General features: G+C 34.3%; 1 protein-coding gene across 1 annotated transcript in view; it reads left to right on the top strand.

The window, feature by feature from the left end:
* Positions 1 to 26,918, top strand: part of LOC131162632 (PHD finger protein ALFIN-LIKE 2-like) — a 50,857-nt gene that overhangs the window by 22,809 nt on the left and 1,130 nt on the right. The window lies entirely within an intron of this gene.

Consider the following 26,918-nt stretch of genomic DNA (forward strand, 5'->3'; position numbering starts at 1 on the left):
CTCTCTTGGCTTGGCGGGCTGACCAATGGATTTTCATTGTGTTGATTAAGGTGTAATCCCAAGAGGGGGGGTGAATTGAGTATTTTAAAAATTCTTTGAAACTTATTTACCAATCAATCCCTATTTCTATGTTTAACTAATTTATGGCTGGAATTTGATGTTGATTTGAATTTCTAAATCTATGAAATCCCTTTTACCCAATTAAATGCGTGTAAAGTTATTCAACATACACAAGCAAGTAGGAAATTGAAATACGATGCGGAAATAAAAAGGATAAGGGAAGAGAGAATGCAACCACGATTTTACGAGGTTCAGCCAACCCGACCTACATTCTCGCCTTGAGCAACCCACTCAAGGATTCCATTGTAATCTCTGCTCCTTAAATTGGGACGGAGCTTCCCTTACACTCCACTGCTTACAAGAGGTACAATTCCCTCCTAATATGCTGCTTACAAGAGGTACAGCTCCCTCCTAATCCGCTACTTACAAGAGGTACAGTTTCATCCTAATCCGCTGCTTACAAGAGATACAGCTCTCTCCTCAACCCCGATTCACAAACCGAACCTTGAATACAATTTAATCTGCAAAACACTCAATGTTGCTTTTAACAAAGCAAGTGAGTACAATTCAAAGTCCTAGTACATAATCATATGATAAAACTTGAAGCTCAGTATGAATGAAATGATTCGATACACAATTTCTCTCTTTAACCAAAACTCCCAAGTAATGATATATTTAAAACGCTTTGGAGAATTTTAGGGTTCTTAGTTCACTTTGCAAAAATGTACAAATATATTTGATGTGAACTTATTAATAAAAACTTTGTCTTGAATACTAAATCAATCAAAATCACAAAGTTTTCTTTTAAGTATTCAATCACACAGTGGTCCTTGTAATAAGCCAATACATACATACATATATATATATATATATATATATATATATAGATAATGATTTTCAATGATCACAAACTGAATATATTATTTTTCAAAAAATATCCCTCAATAAAATGTATATTTATAAATACCAAGGATATTTAATCAAGCGTTAATATATCTAAAATATAGATCATTTAACAAACACGCACTTGAATCAAATCATTCAATCAATAACACAACCTTAATCAAGTAATGATCTTATTTAAAATAACTACATATATGTATAGGAACTTTCAAGATCAATCTTTTAATCAAAATAGATTTTTCAATAATAAGCTCTATGAACAGTGTATATATATATATATATATATATATATATATATATTTATATACTATTGAATCAAAAACCAATCAACCAATTGCTAAACAACTTTCTCAAGTAATGATCTTTTCAAAAACAATTTTATATGTTTGTGCACACTCAAGATCAAACTTTTTTAATGAAAATCAAGAACAAGTGATGGGATGAGAAACTCTTGAAAATATTAGCTTGAATGATTAAACCTCAATACCAAGTTGACAATCAAGATTTATAAGAGAGATCCCTTTGAGATTCTGAGTTGATTTGCCCAAGCTCGATGAGTAGAAGTTGAAGTGTAGGCAATCGTATATCAATAAGAACAAGTTTCTCAATATTCTTTCAATAAGATGTGTTCTTCTTTTTCTTGAGTGTCTTAGCGTGGTTTTAGGGTTTAGATATTTAGTATTTATAGTGTCTTACCCTTAGGATTGATCTCAACCGTTGGATCAAAGAAAAAGCTCACGAGTTCGTTTAATAAAAATATGTTTTTTAAACTTTCCTGCGACTTCAGGCTACTAATGCCTAAAGTGACTTCAGGCGACTGAAGTTCCAAGGTCAGGCAACCAAAGTACCTCGGCCTTCTTGCTGTGTTTTTCCATTAATTCTTCAGGCTACCGAACTTAATCTTCAGGCTCCTAAAGAAATTCTTCAGGCTACTGAGGGTGAGTTCAGGCTAGTGAAGTCCCCTTTTTCTCAATTTTCCTTTTTTTTTTAATTTAAAAATCTATTTTATTTTATTTCTTGGCTCTTTTTCAAAGGTACTTTCCAAGGTTTTAAGAATATTTCTAAGTCCATGAAAGTCCCCTAATGATACACATGAAATGCATGAATCCTAAAATCATTCTAAGTTATGTTGAACCTCAAATTAAATCATACGAAAATGTAAGTACATGAGTTCTAAATACCCATTCCCAAGTTGTTTTTGAACTTTGCCGCTTGCATCTTGATTCTTGTACTCTTTGAGTTCCATGGATTTTGCCAAGATTTGTTAGCTTTACTTTGTGACTTCCATAACTCGTTATCCTTCTGTACATGCTTAATATAGGTCATGTTCACAAATTCAATGCACAGATTAAATATCAAGTGATTTGTTATTATCAAAACAAGATTGGACTCGTAAAGCCAACAACCTCCCCCTTTTTTATGATGACAAATACACGAGCAAAAATATATAATGGGTTACGCCTAACAAGGCTTCCCCTCAATTAATGCATCAAATATTCAATGAATGACAATATGCTCATGTTCATACACAAAGTGTTTAGCCTGAATTCAAATGAAATATGAAATATGCTCATAATGAATATGCTCATGATGTTTCAACTATGACATCAATAACAGTTTATCCCCCTTTATATATCTCACCCATTGCATAACATCAATAACAGTTTTTACTCATTTTTCTTTGCTTCTGATTTTTGTGTGTTATTATTTTTGCTCCCAATTTTTCTCTCCCTTTTGACATCAACAAAAAGGTGTATAATAATAAGACATGAATGGACATACCTTTATGTTCTTCTCCCCTTTGAAATCTTAAATTTTTAATCTTGTTCAACCATTAGATTTTTAACGGACTTTACTTCTCCACTTTTTACATCAACTATCCCCCTTGCTAATGCATAAGTTTCAACGATTATGTGAGGATACCAAATATTGATTAATGTGATACCAAATGTGGACTAATGTTATATCAAATGAGAACAAAATGTTGATACCAAATGTTGATTAATGCGAAACCAAAGGTTGATTAATTTGATACCAAGTGATTACATCTTAAGTGACGTTGCTCCTCCTGAATTATGTCATCTAATATAATTCTAGGCAACCACACTTATTTTACTTCAGAAAAATTCTCCCATGTTTTACATATTTAAGCTCATACACATTATAGATTATGCAGTTTAAACAAAAAATCTCTCCCACTTTAGTTCTCATTAGAAATTTACTCTGGTATATATCTCTCACCTTTTGGATCTTCAAACCACGTTGTGTTATCGATATTTGCTTTAAGTACATTCCCAAAAGAATTATAACTAGAAAGACTAACCATACAGATCCTAATTATATCAATGCATTTCAAAACAAATCATGTGGTTAACTCAAGCAATTTTCGGCAAAACAATATATTTTTCATTTTGCATATTCAATAAAATCATCATAATTGAGTGCATGCTACAGAAAGTTCACTGCACATCTAAGCACAAGACATATTAGTAAGCATAATAAGATGGGAAATCATTTTGAGATGCTCCCCTTATGAATTTTAATCCTTGTATAGATGAAATGAAATGCTTATACTTATCGAAGATTTATGTCACTACTAGTTCAAAGTCATATAAGCAGTCATTGTAAAATACTTTGACCAACTATAGTGAAACTATGATGCACATGCGTTCTTTATGCTCTTTCTCTAGGAATGGAGCTCAGCTCCCTTAAATATCTTCAATCATGCAACAAGTTTAGTTTAGAATAGCTTAGAAAATCATGTGGTTAACATGTTGTATCACATATACACAAAAGAATTTACACATACCATTTATGATTTGATACCAGATGTGAACACAAGATATAATACTCAATGTGATTATGCTTAGGTTTCAGAGCCAGAGTATTTCAAGCTAATTTGCTCCGCTTCAATTATGTACTTATCATATTCTTATGTCTTTCCTTATAATCATTCTTCAGCAATTTAGCCAAGTGAACTAAGATTTTTGAATGATTTATACTTAACTTTACCAACTTTAGCTTAGAAAACCAAAAAGTCATAAACCATTTTACTTCAGAGTCATAAGCCTATACTGCTTCTTTTCTTATGCATCTCAATGCACAGGTTTCCTAGTCATTTGCATTTTCATATATATTGAAACCTATAGCATATAACTTAGCCATTTGACACATTCAAACTCTTCTAATAGACTTGACTTGAAGTTTGAGAGCTTATGAAGTGAGATTTTGCAAATACTCTTAGCCATTTAATTATCATTGTGTGTGGACAATATTTAGAATATTTTCGTTGAAGTAGATATATCCAACTACATAGGCCAAAGAGCAATTTGGAGAATATTAATTTTTGAATGCTGCTCATTAGATGTTTCTAATTATCCGATTATTGGACGGTACCTTATAAGTATATCTTCAATTTTAAGCAAGGGTACTACCCTATAATGGATGAATCTTTACTGGATATGATTATGGTATGGTAAAGATTTCTTGTGGAGGATGTTGCTTAATCACATATCAAACTTAGGGATTTTTACGTTTTAAGCACAACGGGAATATTCATTAAGAATGTCTTTGTAAACAATTTTATTCCCTTAGAGAATAACCCAGATTTGATTATAATGGGATATCTTTTAATAAGCACTTTGAGAGATATAGAGTTTATGATTATTAGTGCTTGTGGCTAGAGTGATGACTGATTTTAATCCTTTGAGGTTCCAAGAGTGAGTTTAGGATTAAATGATTTTTAATATATGATTTATTCCTAAGGCTTAGTCTTATGCATTGGACATGATCTGCTTAACTTAGGATTTTAATATTTAAGCATGTGTTAAGCACTAAGAATTATTTGTTAAACAGCAATGCTTTAATCCATTTGGAAGTGGATTTATTCTTCAATGTTATGATTTATGTTACGCATTACAAGGATATTAGGTTCCTGATATTTTAACTAGTTAAACTTTCAACCTTTACTTTGAATACCTCAAGATTTGCATGCTATTCAATGTTTTAACATTTTACCCAATCATTATGATATATAAGCATTAGGCAGTTAGATTGGATATATTGCTCACAAGAATCATATTAACTTAACTTTCTATGAGGATTCTTAGTATAATAATAGTGTAGTAAATGCACATACTAAGATTTTACATTTTAAGCATATACTATTCCCAAGCCTATTAGTTATCACCACCCTCTTTTGTTTATGTGACTGATTTCACTAAATTCTCAATCCTAAAATCTAAAAGAGGAATTTTAGGGGTTTGTTTGGTCCTCATTTTTCTTTGACTTGTCAAACCTGTTTGAACTTCACACCTTTCCTTTTAAATGGACAATCACATTTAATGTGTCCTTTATTTTTACATAATACGTAGGTGGTGTGTGCATACGGACTAGAGGAGGTACTAGCATAGAATTTTGACTCTTTAACAAAATACCCCATGTATAGGTTCTTTCTTCTCCTATTTTCAATTCCATTCTAACCTATACCTTCTTTGTCTAAGGTCATCTTTTGGGAACCTAAGAGCTTGTCAAAATTTTCTTTTCCCTTAGTGTGTGGATGATCTTAGCTTGATCCTCTATCTTTGTTTTTAGGTCTTGGATTTTTAAATTCTTTAAGCCTTTGCAAACAACTTGTAACTTTACCAATTCATCGGTCACTTTGTTTTCTTTGCATTCAAGTTCATAGATTTTAAGATCTTTTGCATTATCACTCAAAATCTTGGATCTTAACTTTTTCAGCTCTTTTGCCCTCATATCATTCTTGTTTTCTAATTTCAAAATTTTCAAATCCTTTTCTTTTTCAATACTAATTTTTTATTTTAAATCTTTCAGTGTTGCCTCATTCTTGGTTACTAATCTCTTAATTTCTAAATCCTTTTCATTCTTTTCTTTTTCCCAAGAAGTATGAGAATCTCAAAAATCTTCTAATTGTTTTGTTAAGTCTTTATTTTCACTTTCCAACATTATTTTCTTTTTGGACATATTTGTTAACATTTTAAGAGCCTTAGCTAGTCTCTTTTGTAATTCCTCATAAGATGGCATCTCATCATTATCAGATTCATCATAATATTCACTATCAGAAGGATCACAAGATGTATCACAGTCATTGTATGAATCATTTTGAGAATTTTAATAAGAAGTAGAATGAGTAGAGTGTACTTCTTCATCAACTAATGCAACAAGGCCATAGTTTTCTACTACCTTATCATTTGAGTATGGACCTTCCCAAGTAGAGGACTTCTTTCCTTTGGTCTCTCCAAATCTCCTATCGAGTTCTTCCCATATCTCCTTAGCACTTTGACATGACTTGATTTCATGAAAAACATTAGTATCTAAACTAAGCAATAGAATGTTCATAGCACCAAAATTTATTTGCATTATTTTCATGTCATTCTCATTCATCTCATATTCAGATTTTGCAATTTCAACACTATCAATAATTTTCATAGGAACTAGGTTTCCTTGATCAATTATTTTCCAAGTTCTCCAATCCATGGATTTGATAAAAATAGTCATTCTCATTTTCCATTCGATAAAATTTTCACCATAAAACATTGGAGGTCTTGCAGAGATTTGTTCCACACCAATTGGGGATACACCAAAATAATCCATGTGATCTTTTTACAAATTAACAATTATGTCTATGTACAACCGCTCTGATACCAATTGTTGATTAAGGTGTAATCCCAAGAGGGGGGGTGAATTGGGCATTTTAAAAATTATTTGAAACTTAATTACCAATCAATCTCTATTTTTATGTTTAACTAATTTATGGCTGGAATTTGATGTTGATTTGAATTTCTAAATCAATGAATTCCCTTTTACCCATTTAAATGTGTGAAAGTTATTTAACATACACAAGCAAGTAGGAAATTGAAATACGATGCGGAAAATAAAAAGGATAAGGGAAGAGAGAATGCAACCACGATTTTACGAGGTTCAGCCAACCCGGCCTACGTCCTCGCCTTGAGCAACCCACTCAAGAATTCCACTATAATCTCTGCTCCTTAGATTGAGATGGAGCTTCCCTTACACTCCGCTGCTTACAAGAGGTAGAGCTCCCTCCTAATCCGCTGCTTGCAAGAGGCACAGCTCCCTCCTAATCCACTGCTTACGAGAGGTACACCTTCCTCCTAATCTGCTGCTTACAAGAGATACAACTCTCTCCTCAACCCCGGTTCACAAATTGAACCTTGAATACAATTTAATCTACAAAACATTCAATGTTGCTTCTAACAAAGCTAATGAGTACAATTCAAAGTCCTAGTACATAATCATATGATAAAACTTGAAGCTTAGTATGAATGAAACGATAACATCGTTTTATGAATGAAATGATTCGATACACAATTTCTCTCTTTAACCAAAACTCCCAAGTAATGATACATTTAAAACGCTTTGGAGAATTTTAGGGTTCTTAGTTCACTTTGCAAAAATACACAAATATATTTGATGTGAACTTATTAATAAAAACTTTGTCTTGAATATTAAACCAATCAAAATCACAAAATTTTCTTTCAAGTATTCAATCACACAATGATCTTTGTAATAAGCCAATACATACATACATATATATATATATATATATATAGAGAGAGAGAGAGAGAGAGAGAGAGAGAGAGAGAGAGATAATGATTTTCAACGATCAAAATTGAATATATTGTTTTTCAGAAAATATCCCTCAATAAAATGTATATTTATAAATACCAAGGATATTTAATCAAGTGTTAATATATCTAAAATATAGATCCTTTAACAAACACACACTTGAATCAAATCATTCAATCAACAACACAACCTTAGTCAAGTAATGATCTTGTTTAAAATAACTATGTATATGTATAGGCACTTTCTAGATCAATCTTTTAATCAAAATAAATTTTTCAATAATAAGCTCTATGAACAATATATATATACTATTGAATCAAAAACCAATCAACCAATTTCTAAACAACTTTCTCAAGTAATGATCTTTTCAAAAACAATTTTTATATGTTTATGCACACTCAAGATCAAACTTTTCTAATGAAAATCAAGAACAAGTGATGGGATGAGAAACTCTTGAAAATATTAACTTGAATGATCAAACCTCAATACCAAGTTGACAATCAAGATTTATAAGAGAGATCCCTTTGAGATTCTGATTTGATTTGCCCAAGCTCGATGAATAGAAATTGAAGTGTAGGCAATCGTATATCAATAAGAGCAAGTTTCTCAATATTCTTTCAATAAGATGTGTTCTTCTTTTTCTAGAGTGTTTTAGCTTTGTTCTGAGGTTTATATATTTAGTATTTATAGTGTCTTACCCTTAGGATTGATCTCAACCGTTGGATCAAAGAAAAAGCTCGCAAGTTCGTTTAATAAAAATATGATTTTTAAAATTTCCCGTGACTTCAGGCTACAAATGTTGAAGTTCAGACTCCAAAAGTGACTTCAAGCGACTGAAGTTCCAAGGTCAGACACCAAAGTACCTCGGTCTTCTTGCTGTGTTTTCCCATTAATTCTTCAGGCTACCGAACTTAATCTTCAGGCTCTTGAAGAAATTCTTCAGGCTACTGAGGGTGAGGTCAGGCTACCGAAGTCCCCTTTTTCTCAATTTTCCTTTTTTTTTAATTTAAAAATCTATTTTATTTTCTTTCTTGGCTCTTTTTCAAAGGTACTTTCCAAGGTTTTAAGAATATTTCTAAGTCCATGAAAGTTCCCTAATGATACACATGAAATGCATGAATCCTAAAATCATTCTAAGTTATGTTAAGCCTCAAATTAATTCATACGAAAATGTAAGTACATGAGTTCTAAATACCCATTCCCAAGATGTTCTTGAACTTTTCCTCTTGCATCTTGATTCTTGTACTCTTTGAGTTCCATGGATCTTGCCAAGATTTGTTAACTTTATTTTGTGACTTCCATAACTCGTTATCCTTCTGTACATGCTTAATATAGATCCTGTTCACAAACTCAATGCACAGATCAAATACCAAGTGATTTGTCTTTATCAAAACAGGATTGGACTTGTAGAGTCAACACATTGGTTTACCAACGTCTAGTGAAATTAAACATGCAATTTGCAAGAAAATTTTTGAAAGATCAATGAATAAAACTTGGCTCTGATACCATTCTTTCAAGCTCCTACAATTTTGTTCAAACTTTGGAATCACTTGGATTTTCTGCTGGGATTACATCTTTGTTTCTCCAGAAGAAAGCACATTGTGTTTTTCAAAAACAATAAGAAGAATTTTCAAGGTCCGTTGGTGGGAGAAATTTACTTTACCAGAAGGACAAGTTCGATCATGACTTATTCAGCAAATTAATCAGTCTTCAAGTTTATTATTCTTTTGTTTGATCTTCATAATCACCTGGATTTCATGTTGGGATTACATTGTTGTCCCTCGTGAAGAAAGCTCATTATGTTATATAAGAACTTTACGAAGAATCTTCAAAGTCCAATGGTGGGATAAATTTTCTATGCTAGAAGGAAAGGTACGAGCATGGCTTGCTTAGTCTCTTGGACATGAAAATTTATATCTTGCATCAAAAGATAAAAAGAAGGAGTTTGAAGACGATGATATAAAGTCAACGGTATCATCAAGAAAGTCAAAATCAAGTGCGAAGTCAAAATTACTCAAAATGCTTGCTCAACTTGAATAAGACGATTTTGATTTGTCAAAAGATCATGATTCTCCAAGAGCTGTTGATTTCAACCTCCTAGGGTCTGATATCAACATGTGGTATAAATTTTTTCAAGATGATCAAAAGGAAGCAACCTCGAGGAAGCCTGTTTCAAAAAAGATCTGAATTATTAAAAGTTGGTAACCAAACTGTTTCTAAAGACTTTGTCATATCGTTGTTTTATCCAAAGAAGACAAGCAACAGCACCCGATTGTCAAAAGTTGTGGCTCCCTTTATCCTTACTCAAAATACTTTTACCAAAAGGAAGATTCCAGCTATCTGCAAAATTACTCATTATATTTTGAGGTCAGATGATTGTTTTACACCTGTCCACCTTTCGGCCAAGGTTATATTTTTATTTTTGTAATTTACTATTTTATTTAAAGGTGGTGGGTTCCCACACAAATGTAGCCATCCATGTGTTGTCACCTTTAAGTAAAGTCTTTTGTTTTGTTGTGTCAGCTCACTCATCTTGTAAGGATCCCATGATGACTTTGGTGGTCAATAGGGCCCAATGAGCACCCGCACTAATTTCACCCCTGATTCCAAATGGTTTGAAGTCCGAGCCTTAGAATTTTTAAATAAGAGACTTTCATTTTTTTTACAACTTGCACCAATTCAGGTTCAATGGGAAAAGGACAACCTTGAAAAAAGCATTTTTTGATAACTTTAAAGGGGGGAAGATGAATCCCATTCAGGTTCAATGAGAAACAAATTTTCGAAGATATCTTTTTTATAATATCCTTTTTACAACTTCTGGGAAGGAGATTGCTGAGGAGAAGATAGTTGTCCTTCCATAATCTCTTTGAATGATGGTGCTTGAAGGTTTGGTGGCCTTATAAGGGGAGAATACCTTTTATATATAGGTATTTATTTTGAAGGTTCTGAAGGTGGGGCTTTTGAATGAGTGGTTTCTTTTGAGTAATAGTCACTGGGCTTCCGTCGTCTAGCCATTTTTACCCTGTAAAAATCTCATGTTAAAAAAATTGGAATTGAATTTGAAGTACCCTTAATAAATTCGATTTGAAAATCAAAAACAGAAAGTATAGCTTGCCAACGAGTAAAAATATGTTTTGAAACCAAATTTTTTACATCTTTTTCCAAAACGTCTTTTGCACTTTTGCAATCAACTATAAGTAAAAATTCTATGTTAAATAGATCATCCTAAAATTTTTGAATGCATAAAAGAATTGATAAAATTTCTTTTTTGACTGTTGATTAATTAACTTGGGGACCTGACCAGACACCAAAGTGAAACCTAACCAAAGTTTCTTTTGAATCTATCCTTTGTTTAAGAATACCTCCAAATCCAGCATCAAAGGCATCTGTTTCTACAAGCATAAAGGCCTTTGGATCGGGAAGACTAAGGTATGGTAAACTCTTGACTAAATTTTTGACTTTAATTACAATTTGAGTGTGTTCTTCTAACCACGCAAGTGGATTCTTTTTTAATCTTTTGAATAATGGTTTTAGTATAATTCTAATATTAGGAATATAGTCTGCAACATAATTAAGACATCCTAAGAATCTTTAAAGTTGATTCTTATCTTTAATCTCATTAAGAAATAGGTTTGCAAATTCTAACGATCGTTGAATTGGAGTAACAATATTTTGATAAATATTGTGGCCTAAAAATCTAACATTAACTTTGAATAATTTGATCTTTGGCTGTCAAATAACTAAACCATTTCTTTTGATAACTTCATAAAAAATATTTAAATGTTTGAAATGTTGTTATATTGATTTAGAGTATACAAGAACATCATCGATGTATACAATTGTAAATTTTGTCCAAGGATTAAAAATTTCATTCATAATATTTTGAAATTCTGATGGAGCATTCTTTAACCCAAAAGGCATTACATTCCATTCGTAATGACCAAATGGAACTACAAATGCAGTTTTGTACTTATCTCCTTCAGCAATTAGTATCTACCAAAATCCTGACTTCATATCAAATTTTGAGTAAACTATGGCTGAACATAATCTATTTAGCAAATCCTTTTTATTAGGTATTGGATACCTGATCCATTGAAGAGCTTTGTTTAAGGGTTTGTAGTTTATAACAAGTCTAGGAGCTCCTCTTTCAATTTCAGCCTGATTTTGTACATAAAATGAAGAACAACTCTAAGGAGATTTGCTTTTTCTTATTAAATTTATTGTTTAACAAATCCTTAATTTCCTTTTTGCAGTATTCGAGTAACTCATGATTCATTTGAATAGGCCTTGCTTTTGTAAGTATTTTGTCTTCTGTAAAATCTTTAATACATGGTAGTCGTGCCATATGCTTCTTCCTTAACCAAAACGCATTAGGTAAATTTGAGCAAACTTCTTTTTCTAATTTTTCTTTGAAATGGTCCGCCTTACTTTTGATTTCTGGTGTTTGAATTCTTTCTTCTATTTTCTTATGATAAATTTCTCTGGATAATTGTTTAATATGTTTTCTCTTTTGTTTAATCAAATTAACTCTTTTGATTGCCAAATCTTTTAAAGTATTAACTTCTTTTTCTTTCATCTTTTCTATGAATTCAAATGTAATTTATTGACCACTAATTTCTGTATGTATATCCTTCTCATCAACTTGAAATGGATATATCTACGTAAAGAATGGTGTACCCAAAATAATTTCTTGTTTTATATTTTTAACAAGTATGAATGTTGTTTTTAAACAAATTTCTTTGTTACATATATGAACTTCTGATATCTTGTGACTTATGTGTGATCTTGAATCACTGGCACCATAAAGTTGAGTATTCGTTTTTTCATAATGTTGGGTTGGTATTATTCCCTCTTGAACCAATTCATATTGACAGCTATGTCTAATAGAGCACGGGCTACTAATACAAATGTCTTATTAATAACAATTTTTACTTCTGTTTACCACTTATGTATATTAACTTTTGACAAATATCCAAGGAAAATTTCTTTTTCATAATCTGGTTGGGCATAAAAACTTTCATCTTCACCTTCATCTTCTGATTCAATTAACTCAACTTTTGGCTTACCTTTTTCTAAAGTTTTAACTTTCATTTGTAATTTTTGCATCTCAATTTTAATCTTATTGATCTCTTCTTTTGTATGGTTAACTTCTTTTTGTAGATCTTGAATAGTGGGTTGATTATATTTATTATTACCTAATGATTCTTTTCGTTTTTCACTATACCTTTTGATTATCTTGGTAAGATCATATCCTTCTTCAAATTTAGGTGTCTTTTGTTCGGTTAATCTTTCCTTTAATTTTGTTAAATAAATATTCTTAATTTTCGGATCTTCAATATATTCAATCATTTCAAGCATGTCTTCACTTTCTTTTAAAATCACATTAATTTTCTTTAAACATGTGTCACAAAAGCATAACCCAATTTCTTCATTACATTCTTCAATTTCTGATGAAGATTTTGAATAATTTGATGATGTTTCTTGCATATTATGAATAATTTCTTCTGATTTAGAGGATGATTCAACTGATTCAGATTCTGATGAACTGCTTATAATTAACGAGATCATTTTTCTTTTGAGTTCTTCACCACAATTTAGTTCTTTTATTTCTTGCTTAACTCTACAATCTTTTGTATAATGTTCTCTTTTTCCACATTTGTAACAAGTTATTTCCTTTTTGTCTTTGTATCTTGTTTTTCCTTTTGAAGGTTTAGAAGGATTTGAGTATCTTTTCTTCTTCTTCTTATAATAATCTTTGTCATGATTTTTGTAATATTTTTTAGAGGTTCTTTTTTGAAACTTTTTATGATGCTTATGTCCTTTTGATGGAGCTTGGATTTTCTCATACCCGTACTAAGTACAAAAATATCCTAATTCTCCTTTATTTCTTTTAAATTCACTTTTCATTTGAGATTGAATTTTCAACTCATTGCAAAGTCTTAATCCTTCATGATTAATTACACTAATTATTTGACCATACGTAATTCTTTCGTAATCTGTTCCTAAAGTATCTTTAAGTCTATCACAGACTCTTTGAGCAAATAATTTTGGTAATCTTCCTATGAATTGTTCTTTCCAAAATCCACTTCTTCCATCTGGTCTACTTAAAACTTTTGCAAGAAAAATGTCTTTGTACCATGAAAAGCCTGATAATTTTGGACAAGTTAGATTGACTAGAATTACACTATTTTTTTTAGTTAGATCATTTGGTTCTCCAACAAAAGTTTTTAATATTGTCCAAAGTAATGCTGAAACAGCATCACTAACTTGAGTTGGTTGACTGTTTTCTTCTTTTATTTTGACTGCTCTAAAAATGCCCTCTTTTTCATTTGGAGTAAGATAATTGTCCCACCAATACCTTAATGATCCATTGAAACCTTGAACTAATAATTCAACAATAGTGAGTTCTGAGGTTTTTGCATTATTATATTTGTAAGCAGCAGCTGCCAAAGTCATTTGTTCAACTATCTTAATAACTTGATATTCATTGTAACGACCCAAAAAATAATGGTATTTAAATAACAAAAAGAAAAGGAAATGGAAACAGTAACAGAAGGAGGAGATCAATGACATTGCACTTTGGAAGGAATAAACCGAGAGAAATTATCAGGATCTTGCCAACGAACACAGGGTATTTCTCGACAAGGGTATAAAAGGGCCTTTGAGCTGTCTGAATTTCGTCGACGAGGAGTGGGTTTCGTCGACGAAATTATTAAAGGACTCGTTGACGAGATGACGTGACTTGTCGATGAACCCAGCCCTATAAATAGTGAAAAACTCATATTTTTGGTGAAAATTCAGCTCAGAACCCTCTTTTTCGCTCCCATTCGGTTCCCTCTCCTTCTCTCTTCTATTTCGGGTTGGATTTCCACCGGTTCGACAATCTGAAGCCACTACGACGCTCTTGAGAAAGTTCTTTGCAAGTCTTCCGGAGCGGATCGTTAATGGGGCTAAGTTGGAAACCATCCCAAATCCAGTGTAAGGCTTTCTACTCGGTATTTGGTTAATTGAAAGTTCTAGGAAGTGATATACGTGTAGAAATACTAAACTTTAGTTCTGGGGAATGCTGTTTCCAGGGTGTTGAACGGGGAACCCTGCGGGTGCGGGACAGATTTTATTAGGGGCTTTTCAGGAATCAAGGGGATAAACTAAGCTAGTATTTTATGAAACATATGTATATTGTTATAGCATTTGATTTCAAAAATGAATATATTTATATATGATTTATATTTGGGAAAATACTGTTGAAAATGATGGTATGTTGAATATGCGAAAAACCTGTTAGTGTGGCATGAGTAGAAATGTTATGAAATACTATTTTCTGGCAATGTGTTAATGATACAGATTTTTAAAATGAAAAACCAGCGTATGGGCCGAGATTTTTATATGTTTTGCCGGCGAACGGGTCGTGCTATGTGTATGATTTGCCAGCGTACGGGTTGAGCTATGTATATGATTTGCCGGCGTACGGGCCAAGCTATGGATGTGATTTGCCAGCGTATAGGCTATGCTATGATATGATTTTCCGGCGTATGGACCGAGCTATGGATGTGATTTTCCAGCGTACAAGCTGTGCTATGATATTATTTGCCGGCGTACAGGCCGAGCTATGGTAAAATGTGAAATACCGGCGTACAGGCTAATGATTTTTCATGATATACGTATATATGCAAAATGATATGATTGATTTGATAATTAATGATATGAAATATCCATGTATCATAGTTTCAGTATACGTTATATAATATCAGAACCTAGTTGGCTTGGTCTAGGCTAGCACTTGCACAGTACCATTGCTATGTATCCATGATCATCATGATCATGATTTTTGTGTTAACGCCGCTATACGGAGTGGTGTGAGATTGGATGTCGATGTGGTTTTTAAGAAGTGTGTGAGCGCCCCTAGTGTACAGACCAGGTTTGGCAGACCCATCAGACTTACAGACTGTACTTTTGACTTGGGAGTGGTCGACCAACCATTGTCAGGTCCCGCCTTCGGGTTATACAACCCAGTCATGTGGGGCTAATACATGACAACAGTCAGCTCACCTACCAGGAATGTTTTTTTGTATTATTATTATATGATATGAAATATGTTTATGAAAATGCAGTATGTTTTGTCATGTTTTGAGGATATAAATGTTTTCCCAGATTTGACAAAACAATTACTGAATATGTTTTGTATGATATATGTATAACACGGAATACTAATGTTACCACACACTAATATTAGTTTATTTCCCTTACTGAGAGGTGTCTCACCCCAAAATTTTATAAACTTTTCAGGAGCCCCAGATAGGAGAGTTGGAAAAGCCCCACTGATTTAGTGTTGTTTGTCTGCCCTCTTTAAAGGGTAAGTTTTAGTAGGGATAGTTAGATTTTGTGGTAAATGTCCCTAGATTTTGTTTTTGGGATGTATATACTGAAATACAATGGATAAAGTGACTCTGGTATCTATGGTAATGTGATGGATGCTTTTGTATTTATGATATTGTGAGTGTATGTTTCGTGCTGCTTAGGCTTCCGTTATGTGTTCTGATGTAGCCCTGGTACCCACTGGTCCAGGTGGATTATGATTTGCCAAGATTTGTGATATTGATTTCATTATATTTTGAAAAAAAAAAAATATATAGGGAAATTAAGCAGGTCACCACAGTTTGGTATCAGAGCCTAGGTTATTAGGTTCTGTAGACTTTAGAATGCAGTGAAAACAATATCAGAGTTTAGGAAATGATTTAAGATTTTGTTCTACAGTCTAGAAGTAGAACTTCCATGGTAGTTTTTGTGTTTTTCCTAGGGTGACGATTTCAGGAAAACCGTAGTAAGCTATTATCGGGTTATGTTCCTAGAATGTAAGACTAGGGATTAGAAATGAGTTATAAATGTTAAGATAAGTGGTGAGGATAGGTGGGTAAATTATGAAGGTAGGATTACTAAGTTGCAACTGCTATTTTTCAGGATGGATCCAGGAGGAAATAGTGCCCATGTAAGTGGCAGCGATGGAGTAGTACCATCAAATGCAGCTAGGACCGACTCTAACCCGGTATTACGTAGCATGGCTCAGTAGGTTATGGCTGAGATCGCTAGGAGTTCAAAGGAGCAGAGTGATCCATTTGCAGGTCATGGGTGCACTATAGAAAAGTTTACAAAGATGAATCCTCCAGCGTTCTCAAGTGGAGTTAATCCTACAGCCGCTGAGAACTGGATGCAGGAGACTAAGAAAATCTTGGCTGTGTTGCAGTATACTGAGGAACAAAGGGTTCTCTTTGCCACCTATAGACTGACAGGAGAGGCCGAGAGGTGGTGGACTGCGGTGAGACTGCTGGAGCAGCAGAAGGTGACTCTGATAGCTATAACATGGGATCGGTTTAAAGAATTATTCTTTGATAGATATTTTCTAGCTACTGTGAGGGAGGCTAAGGTAGAAGAGTTCCTGAGTCTGAAGCAGGGATAGCTATCTGTTCAGTAGTATGCGGCGCGTTTCATCGAGCTCTCTTGCTTCGTCTTGTATATTGTTCCTAATGAAGTAAAGAAGGTGAGGCAGTTTGAGAGAGGCTTGAGGCGGAGTATATTCAAGCAAGTGGTGGTGCTACAGATTCAGGACTTTGCTAAGTTGGTCGACAGGCAGCCCTTGCAGAGATTGGTGAGCGTCTTGATGCAGAGGAGCAGGGACAGAGGAAGAGATCTGCATCTACCGGCTACCAGCAGGGTCATAGATCGGGTCAGTGGAGGAGAGAAAATCATGGCAGAGGGCGGAGATAGGAGACTGGAGGATGTGAGGTTCAAGTAGTGCAGGGTCCTCCAGTCTGCTAGACTTGTGGGAGGAGGCACTGGGGAGAGTGTCGAGCTGGTAGTGTGGTGTACTATAGCTGCGGTAGATCAGGGCACATGGTGCGAGACTGCTTTACCCCACCAGATGCAGTTCCAGCTCCCAGACCATACCGGGGAGGTTATCAAGCACCACGTAGGGGCTAGCAAAGGAATACGGCTTCAGCCAAGGTGTTTACTCTGACGCCGGGTGAGGCTGACACAGTAGGTGACGTGGTGACAGGTATGGTTATTATGTTTTATTTTAAAGTTATTGCATTGTTTGATTTAGGAGCTACACACTAGTTCGTGTCTTCAAGGTGTGTTAAATTATGTGGGGCTGAAACACAATCATTAGATGTTGAATTGTTGGTATCTACATCGACTGGGTCAGCAGTGAGGTGTAGTAGGGTGCTCCGAGGTTGTCCGGTTAATAATCAAGGAAATACTTTGTCTGCTAATCTGATAGTGCTAGACATGCACGGGTTTGACGTTATATTTGGCATGGATTGGCTAGCAGCTAATTTTGCCAGCATAGATTACCAAGCACGAGAAGTGATATTTAGATCTCTGAGGGAAGCAGAATTCAAGTTCGTAGGGTCGCGAGTGCAATCCCCGCCTCAATTAGTTTCAGTTATTCAGGCCATAAGACTACTGCTGAGTGGTTGTCAGGGGTTTGTGGTGGTTGTGAAGGAGATGTCAGAGAATGAATTGAAACTTGCTAGCACGCTTGTTGTAAAGGAGTTTACAGATGTTTTCCCAGACGAGTTATCAGGCTTACCACCTGATCGTGAGATAGATTTCCCTATTGATCTACCTTTCGATATAACACCGATTACTAAAGTACTTTATCGGATGGCGCTAGCAGAATTGGTAGAATTGAAGAATCAGCTACAAGATCTGCTTGATAAGGGCTTCATACGACCCAGTGTATCCCCGTAGGGAGCTCTAGTTTTATTTGTGAAGAAGAAAGATGGGACTATGAGGATGTGTATAGACTATAGGGAGATTAATAAAGTGACAATCAAGAACAAGTATCCTCTAACCCGTATCGACAATTTGTTTGACCAGCTCCAAGGTACATGGGTGTATTCAAAGATTGACCACAGATCCGGCTATGATCAGGTAAAAGTGAAAGCAGAAGATGTCTCGAAGATAGCCTTTAGGATTAGGTACGGGTATTATGAGTTTCTTATTATGCCGTTTGGTTTAATGAATGCTCCTACGGTATTTATGGACTTGATGAACAGAGTCTTCCACCAATACTTAGACCAGTTTGTTGTTGTTTTTATTACTAATGTATTGGTCTATTCAACGAGCTATGAGGAGCATGAGATGCACTTGAGGCAGGTTTTGCAGACACTTCGGGAAAAGAAGTGTACGCCAAGTTCAGTAAATGTGAATTCTGGATTGAGAAGGTTGTGTTCTTGGGGCATGTTGTATCTGGAGATGGTATTTATGTGGATCCTAGCAATATTGAGGCTGTAGTGAATTGGGTTAGACCAAGAAATGTCCAGGAGATCAGGAGTTTCTTGGGGTTAGCTGGCTATTACTGTCGTTTCGTTGAGGGATTCTTAGCTTTGTCAGGACCTTTGATACGACTGACGAGGAAGAATGTCATTTATGAGTGGGACGACAGCTGTGAGCAGAGTTTTCAAGAACTGAAGCAAAGATTAGTCACAGCACCAATATTGGTTATCTCATCAGGGGGTGAGGGGTATGTCATTTACAGTGATGCGTCCTTAAATGGACTTGGTTGTGTATTAATGCAACATGGCAGGGTAGTGGCGTATGCGTCCAGGCAGTTGAAAGAATATGAAAAGAATTACCCTACACATGATCTTGAATTGGTTGCAGTGGTACACGCATTAAAAATTTGGAGGCATTACCTATACAGTGAGCAGGGTGAGATTTTCTCCGACCACAAGAGCTTAAAGTATTTTTTTCACACAGAAGGAACTGAATATGAGGCAAAGAAGGTGGTTGGAGCTAATTAACGATTTTGATTGTACCATCATTTATCACCCAGGGAAAGCAAACGTGGTAGCTGATCCGTTAAGCAGGAAATCCAGGGAACCAGTGTTGGCAACTATGGAGATCCAGTATCCGATCATAATGGATCTGAAGAGACTCGACATAGAGTTGGTAGAGAGTGATCCTCCAGTATGTATTGTCAGCCTAGTAGTACAGCCTACTCTGCAAGAAAGAATTAAAGTCACTCAAAAGGAAGACCCATAATTAGTAGAGGTGATAGACAGAGTACAGAGTGGTCAGGGGGAGGAATTCAGTATTGCAGATGACGAAACTTTGCAGTTCCGTTCCAGATTATGTGTTCCTATCAATATTGAGATCAGGAAGACTATTTTAGAGGAGGCTCACAGATCCTTGTATACAGTTCATCCCGGCAGCATGAAAATGTACAGAGATCTGCGAGAGTTTTATTGGTAGAGTGGTATGAAGAGAGAGATTGTCGAGTATGTAGCCCAGTGCTTGACGTGCCAGTAGGTAAAAGCTGAGCACCAGAGGCCAACAGGTCAATTGCAGCCGTTATTTATCCCAAAGTGGAAGTGAGATCATATATCCATGGATTTCGTTTCAGGGCTGCCATCGACATCGCATGGTCAGAATGCGATTTGGGTGATTGTTGACCATTTGACTAAGACCGCCCATTTTATACCTATCAAGATCAGCTACTCCCTCAACCATTTAGCGGAGATCTACATTCAAGAGATTGTTCGTTCTCATGGGGTGCCAATATCGATTGTGTCAGATCGAGACCCGCATTTTATGTCACGTTTTTGGAAGAGTCTGCAGGAAGCACTAGGGTCTTAATTGTCATTTAGCACGGCATTCCATCCTCAGTCAGATAGGCAAACTGAGAGAACGATACATACATTAGAGAATATGCTTCGTGCGTGCGTATTGGATTTTGGGGGTAGTTGGACTCAGTTCATGCCACTAGTAGAGTTTGCGTATAATAACAGTTACCAGTCTAGTATTGGCATGACACCGTTTGAGGCTTTGTACGGTAGGAGATGTCGTTCTCCTTTATTTTGGGATGAAATGGGTGAGCAGTGAGTAGTGGGGCCGAAGCTTGTGCAGTAAGCGTGTGATAAGGTTCGGCTTATCAAGGACAGGATTAGTGCAGCTCAGAGCCAACAGAAAAGTTATGCTGATAATTGCCACAGGAATCTAGAATTTGATATGGGTAATCATGTGTTTTTGAAGATAGCCCCAATGAAAGGGGTTATGCGATTTGGGAAGAAGGGTAAACTTAGTCCTAGGTTTATAGGTCCATTTGAGATTCTAGATAAAGTGGGGCCGGTAGCCTACAGGCTAGCTTTACCACCTGTGTTGTCCAGGATCCATGACGTATTCCATATTGCTATGTTAAGGAAAAATGTCACCAATCCTTCTCATATCATTAGTTATGATGAATTAGAGCTTAGTGATTCACTGGTGTATGAGGAGGTACAAATACAAATTCTGTATAGGAAAGCATAGGAGCTACATAACAAAAAGATTCCTCAGGTAAAATTTTTGTGGAGGAATCATGCAATTGAAGAGGCTTCTTGGGAATCCGATGAGTAGATGAGGCAGAGGTATCGACATTTATTCCAAGAAGTTTGATTGGGTAAAATGTAAGTAGTTAGGTAATAATTTTTTTGCAAGTACATGTAATGGTTTAATTAGTGTAGCATTTTAGTTTTGGGAGAATTTTTCTTTTGTATATGTAATCTCTCAGGACCCGAAATGTAACCATGGTATTCCTCCGCCATTAGTGAGGGTAAGTAATAAAATAAGTAGACCCTTTTCTTGTTAAGGATGACGAGTTACGTGAATAGTAAATTTTGAGGATGAAATTTTATAAAGAGGAGAGAATGTAACGACCCGAAGAATAATGGTATTTAAATAATAATAAAAAGAAAGAAATGGAAACAGTAAGAGAAGGAGGAGGTTGATGACATTGCACTTTGGAAGGAATAAACCGATAGAAATTATCAGGACCTCGTCAACGAACACAGGGGATTCGTCGACGGAGGTATAAGATGGCCTCGTCGACGAAGCCAAGTTTCGTCGACGAGGAAATACCGAGAGAGGTTTTGAGCAGTCTAAATTTTGTCGACGAGGAGTGGGTTTTGTCGACGAAATTATTAAAGGACTCTTCGATGAGATGACGTGGCTCGTCAACGAACCCAGCCCTATAGTTAGTGAAAACTTGGATTTTTGGTGAAAATTTAGGGCAAAACCCTCTTTTTCTCTCCCATTCGGTTCCCTCTCCTTCTCTCTTCGATTTTGGGCCGAATTTCCACCGGTTCGACGATCTAAAGCCACCACGATGCTCCTGGGAAAGTTCTCTGCAAGTATGCCGGAGCGGATTGTTAGTGGGGCTGAGTTGGAAACCATCCCAAATCCAAGGTAAGGCTTTCTACTCAGTATTTGGTTGATTGACAGTTGTAGGAAGTGATATACGCATAGAAATACTCAACTTTAGTTCTGGGGAATGCTGTTTCCAAGGTGTTGAACGGGGAACCCTACGGGTGCGGGACAGTTTTTCTTAGGGGCTTGTCAGGAATCAAGTAAAGGGATAAACTAAGTTAGTATTTTATGAAAAATATGTATATTGTTATAGCATTTGATTTTAGGAAAATGAATATATTTATATATGATTTATAATTGGGAAAATATTGTTGAAAATGATGGTATGTTGAATATGCGAAAAACCTGTTAGTGTGGCATGAGTAGAAATGTTATGAAATACTGTTTTCTAGGAATGTGTTAATGATACGTATTTTTATAATGGAAAACTGGCGTATGGGCCAAGATTTTTATATGTTTTGCCAACATACGGGTCGTGCTATGTGTATGATTTGCTAGCATACGGGCTAAGCTATGTATATGATTTGTCGGCGCACAGGCCAAACTATGGATGTGATTTTCCAGCATACGAGCTATGCTATGATATGATTTTCCAGCGTACTGGCCGAGCTATGGATGTGATTTGCCAGCGTACGGGCTGTGCTATGATATTATTTGTCGGCGTACAGGCCGAGCTATGGTAAAATGCGAAATACAGGCGTACGGGCCGATGATTTTTTATGATATACGTATATATGCAAAATGATATGATTGATTTGATAATTAATGATATGAAATATCCATGTATCATAGTTTCAGTGTACGTTATATGATATCAGAACCTAGTTGGCTTGGTCTAAGCTAGCACTTGTATGGTACCGTTGCTCTGTGTCCATGGTCATCATGATCGAGATATTTGTGTTAACGCTGCTGTACAGAGTAGTGTGAGATTGGATGGTCGATGTGGTTTTTAAGAAGTGTGTAAGCGCCCCTGGTGTACGGACCAGGTCTGACAGACCCATCAGACTTATAGACTATACTTTTGACTTGGGAGTGGTCAGTCAACCATTGTCAGGTCCCACCTTTAGGCCACATAACCCAAGTCATGTGGGGCTCATATATGACAACAGCCAGCTAACCTACCAGGAATGTTTTTTTGTATTATTATTATATGATATGAAATATGTCTATGAAAATGCAATATGTTTTGTCATGTTTTTGAGGATATAAATGTTTTCCCAGATTTGACAAAACAGTTACTGAATATGTTCTATATGATATATGTATAACACGGAATACTCATGTTGCTACACACTGGTATTAGTTTATTTCCCTTACTGAGGGATGTCTCACCCTAAAATTTTATAAACTTTTCAGGAGCCCCAAATAGGAAAGCGAAAAAAGCCTCGCTGATCTAGTGTTATTTCTCTGCCCTCTTTAAAGGGTAAGTTTTAGTAGGGACAGTTGGATTTTGTGAGAAATGTCCCTAGATTCTATTTTTGGGATGTATATACTGAAATACAGTGGATATAATGACTCTGGTATTTATGGTAATGTGATGGATGTTTTCATATTTATGATATTGTGAGTGTGTGTTTTGTGCTACTTAGGCTTCCGTTATGTGTTCTGATGTAGTCCTGGTACCCACGGGTCCCGGTGGATTATGATCTGCCAAGATTTGTGATATTGATTTCATTATATTTTGAATATATATATATGGGGAAATTAAGTATGTCGTCACATTCAGGGAAACCATCGAGATTCCACTCATATAATGATCCTCCACTAAAACTTCTTTCCTCTTTTATAGGTTGTCTTCGAATAATAAGCTTGGAAAAGTTGGTCTTTTGTAATAAGTTCTTGTACTTTTGTTTCTCCAGGAATTATTATTTATTTTATTAACTTCGTAATTTTCCTCTTCTCTAAAATTCTTTTCTAAATTATGAATAGCTTCTTCTTTAGTTAAAATGTTTAAATTACACTTTTTAAACATTTCTTCAATTTTTTCCATAATTTTTTCTTTCTTAGATTCGAATTTAAAATCTATATCAGGTATTGAGAAAGATTTGAATAAAGGTTCTTGTTTATTGACTCTACTTAATTCTCCTTTTTCGTAAATATTGTTTGTTTTAATTTCTAACTTTTCTTCTAAGAGATTTTCCATTCTTGTTGTTTGATTTGCAAATGATTGCAGCATTTGATTGGCGTAATTTTTCTGACTTACTAATTGATCAAATTCATTGTTGGTATTCTTAACTTCTTTATAAGGTGATGCAATTACTTTTTTTCCTTTGTATGGAATTTTAAAAGAGTCTTTTGGTGGATGTGTTGAAGATACGTAATTATTATCTAATAATTTCCACTTATTATTATGAACAACATTATTTGTTTGCCTATCTTCTACGTATTTGAAAAATAAAATATTCCTTTGAGTCTTTTGCATTTCTTCTAACCATTTTTCTCTTATTTGTTCTCTTTCTTCTTTATTATATTTTTCAAAAAAAAATCATCTCTATTTTCTTATTTAGTTTGTGCTTATAATCTTCTCTTAAGACTTCCATATTTGGTTCAAACCTTTTGTTAATGGTTAATAAATTTTTTCTTTGACTTTCTTCTTTTAAGGCTTCTCTTTGTTCTTCATCCAAAGCTTGAGATATTGTTGGTGAATTGGATTCTTCAGAATAATAACCTTGAGGAACTTCTGGTTCAAAATTAATTCCTTTAAGTTTGTAATACCTATTAGGTTTGGTGTACACACTTGAAATGCTTTTTCTTCCTAAATCTTCTGTTAAGTTTGATTTTGAGGATTTTCCTATACTTCTGCTTCTTGTTTGTAAAGATTGAAAATTAATTTTGACATTACCATCTTGATCTTGAATAATGCTTGTAGCCATTGTCTTTTGAACGCTTCAAATCTTTTCATCACTATTTTCATTAAGATTATTGAATTCACATTATCCCCCAATTTGAATCTCATGCCAAAGAAGTTTCTTTGGTTGAGATACCAACGAGGTTCTTTCATTGTTAGCTTGAAGTAAAAGAGTTTCACCTTTTGGACTTTCTTTTATCGCATTTGGAAAAACTGTTGAAGTTGTAACTTCGTAATAAATTCTATAAATCATTTCTAAGTTTGATGATCTTGAATCCATATTATAATTTTTTGTTTAAATGTCTAATGTTAACAATTTGTTAATTGATTCATCATGAAGGTTTGCCCTAATATTTGGATAACACTCAAAGTAAATTGATCCTTCAGCTATGTTTGATTCTAACATTCCTAACAAGGAATCATTGAACTCATGATGTCTTGCGTCTCTAAGACACAGACTGACTTGATAAGTCCTGCTCTTGTTAAAGGAAACAGTCCTACTTGAACCATTCCAATATGAATCCTATCATATTTTGTTCTAAAGGCTTCTAGATCCTCCATACTTAAAAGTCTTTTTTGTTGTCTGGCTTCATTCGTAACTAAGGAGGCTGACTTATTAACAATTTTGACCAAATATTCTTCATTTACTTCTAATGAACCTTCTTGTTTAATTACTTGAGATTATGTCCTAGACATTTTCTAGATTTCTTTTGAATCTTGTTTTGGTGAATCTTTTCTATTCCAATTTGCTAATCTTTTCTCGATCTTTCCTAATGAAATTTGAATTTCTTTTTTATCTGGTCTTTTGCTTGATGAGGATTCTTTGTGTTCCATTTTTACTTCAAAAACTTTCTAGTTTTCTTGATATTTTGAACCAATATATCCATAATCTTTCTTAATTTTTCTTAGTCTTGCAAGTTTTATTTCTCCTAATCGGGACCACCCTACATGTTGTCCTGGAAAAACGGGCTGACCATCGGATTTTCACTGGCTGACAAACGCTTAGTGAAAACAAAACATGTAATTTTTTAGAAAAATGTCTAAGCAATTTTTCAGAAAACTGTCTTACTTTGGTCCTCCTTGCTCAGGGTATGCCCTGAATTTTTTTGTACATATCCTTTTGATCAATATAAAGGATAAAAAAAAAAAAAGTAAAGAGAGAAAAAAATGGATAGGGGGAAGATCGGTGAAAAATTATATAAGAAACCTCTCCCTTCATGAGTTCGCATGTTTGTATGTTTGTTTCTTTAACTATACAATTACTAAAAATAGGTTTTAATGAATATAGAAACAATTTAGCACATGTCAGAAATAGACAACAAACACGTGAAGGGAGTTTTTTCCCGGTTTAACTTTTTTTAAAAAAAATATATTAAATAATACCCCATTCTGAGAAGTATTTCCCAGATTGACTCTGACGTTATCTTGCTACTCCAAGTAGCGACATTTAAATAAATCTCGCTAGTCGAAGTAACGAAATTTCCCATGTGTATGATGTTATGCAAATCTCGCTACTTGGAGTAGCGAGATTTAAATAAATCTCGCTAGTTGGAGTAGCGAAATTTCCCATGCGTATGATGTTATGCAAATCTCGCTACTTGGAGTAGCGAGATTTGGTTGCCATGCGTCTATACCAGATTGGGGATGTCATTTAAATCTCACTACTTCGTGTAGCGAGATTTGCTTAAATCTTGCTACTCCAAGTAACGACATTTATTTAAATCTCGCTACTTGGAGTAGCGAGATTTTCTGTACACCAAGAAGGCAATTGTGTTTTCCCTTTATTATTAATTTATTATAATAATGATTAATTAAATTATTTTCTGAATTATTAGAGTGAAAAATCATTTATTAATTTAAATTTTCACATATAATAAATTACATTTCGTAATTTAGTTAAAAATATTTTTTTATCATAAATTAATATAACAGTCATACACTATATAAATATACACTAATTATATTCAATTAAATAGGAAAATCTTCTATTATTTTATTGACTAAGATATATTCAAATATTAATTGAAAATAATTATTATTGAAATTGTTAATCAATTAGATAAACTAATTAATTGATAACAGCAACCTTCTGTTTAGGTCCTATTTTGAAAATGAAAAATTGGGCAAAAAAGTAAAGAAATATAAGAGAATTTAATTTTCATATTTCATATCAAGAAAATTGAGGGAAAAAAAATATTGCAAAAGAATGCATGAAAATATAATTTTAGAAATGATCAACATTTGAGTTTTCTGCATTATTAATCGTATAAAATAAGTTATCATTTTTTACATGAGTTTTCTTTTTTAATAC

This window comes from Malania oleifera, chromosome 8, assembly GCF_029873635.1.
Source record: "Malania oleifera isolate guangnan ecotype guangnan chromosome 8, ASM2987363v1, whole genome shotgun sequence".
In the NCBI taxonomy this organism is placed as follows: domain Eukaryota; kingdom Viridiplantae; phylum Streptophyta; class Magnoliopsida; order Santalales; family Ximeniaceae; genus Malania; species Malania oleifera.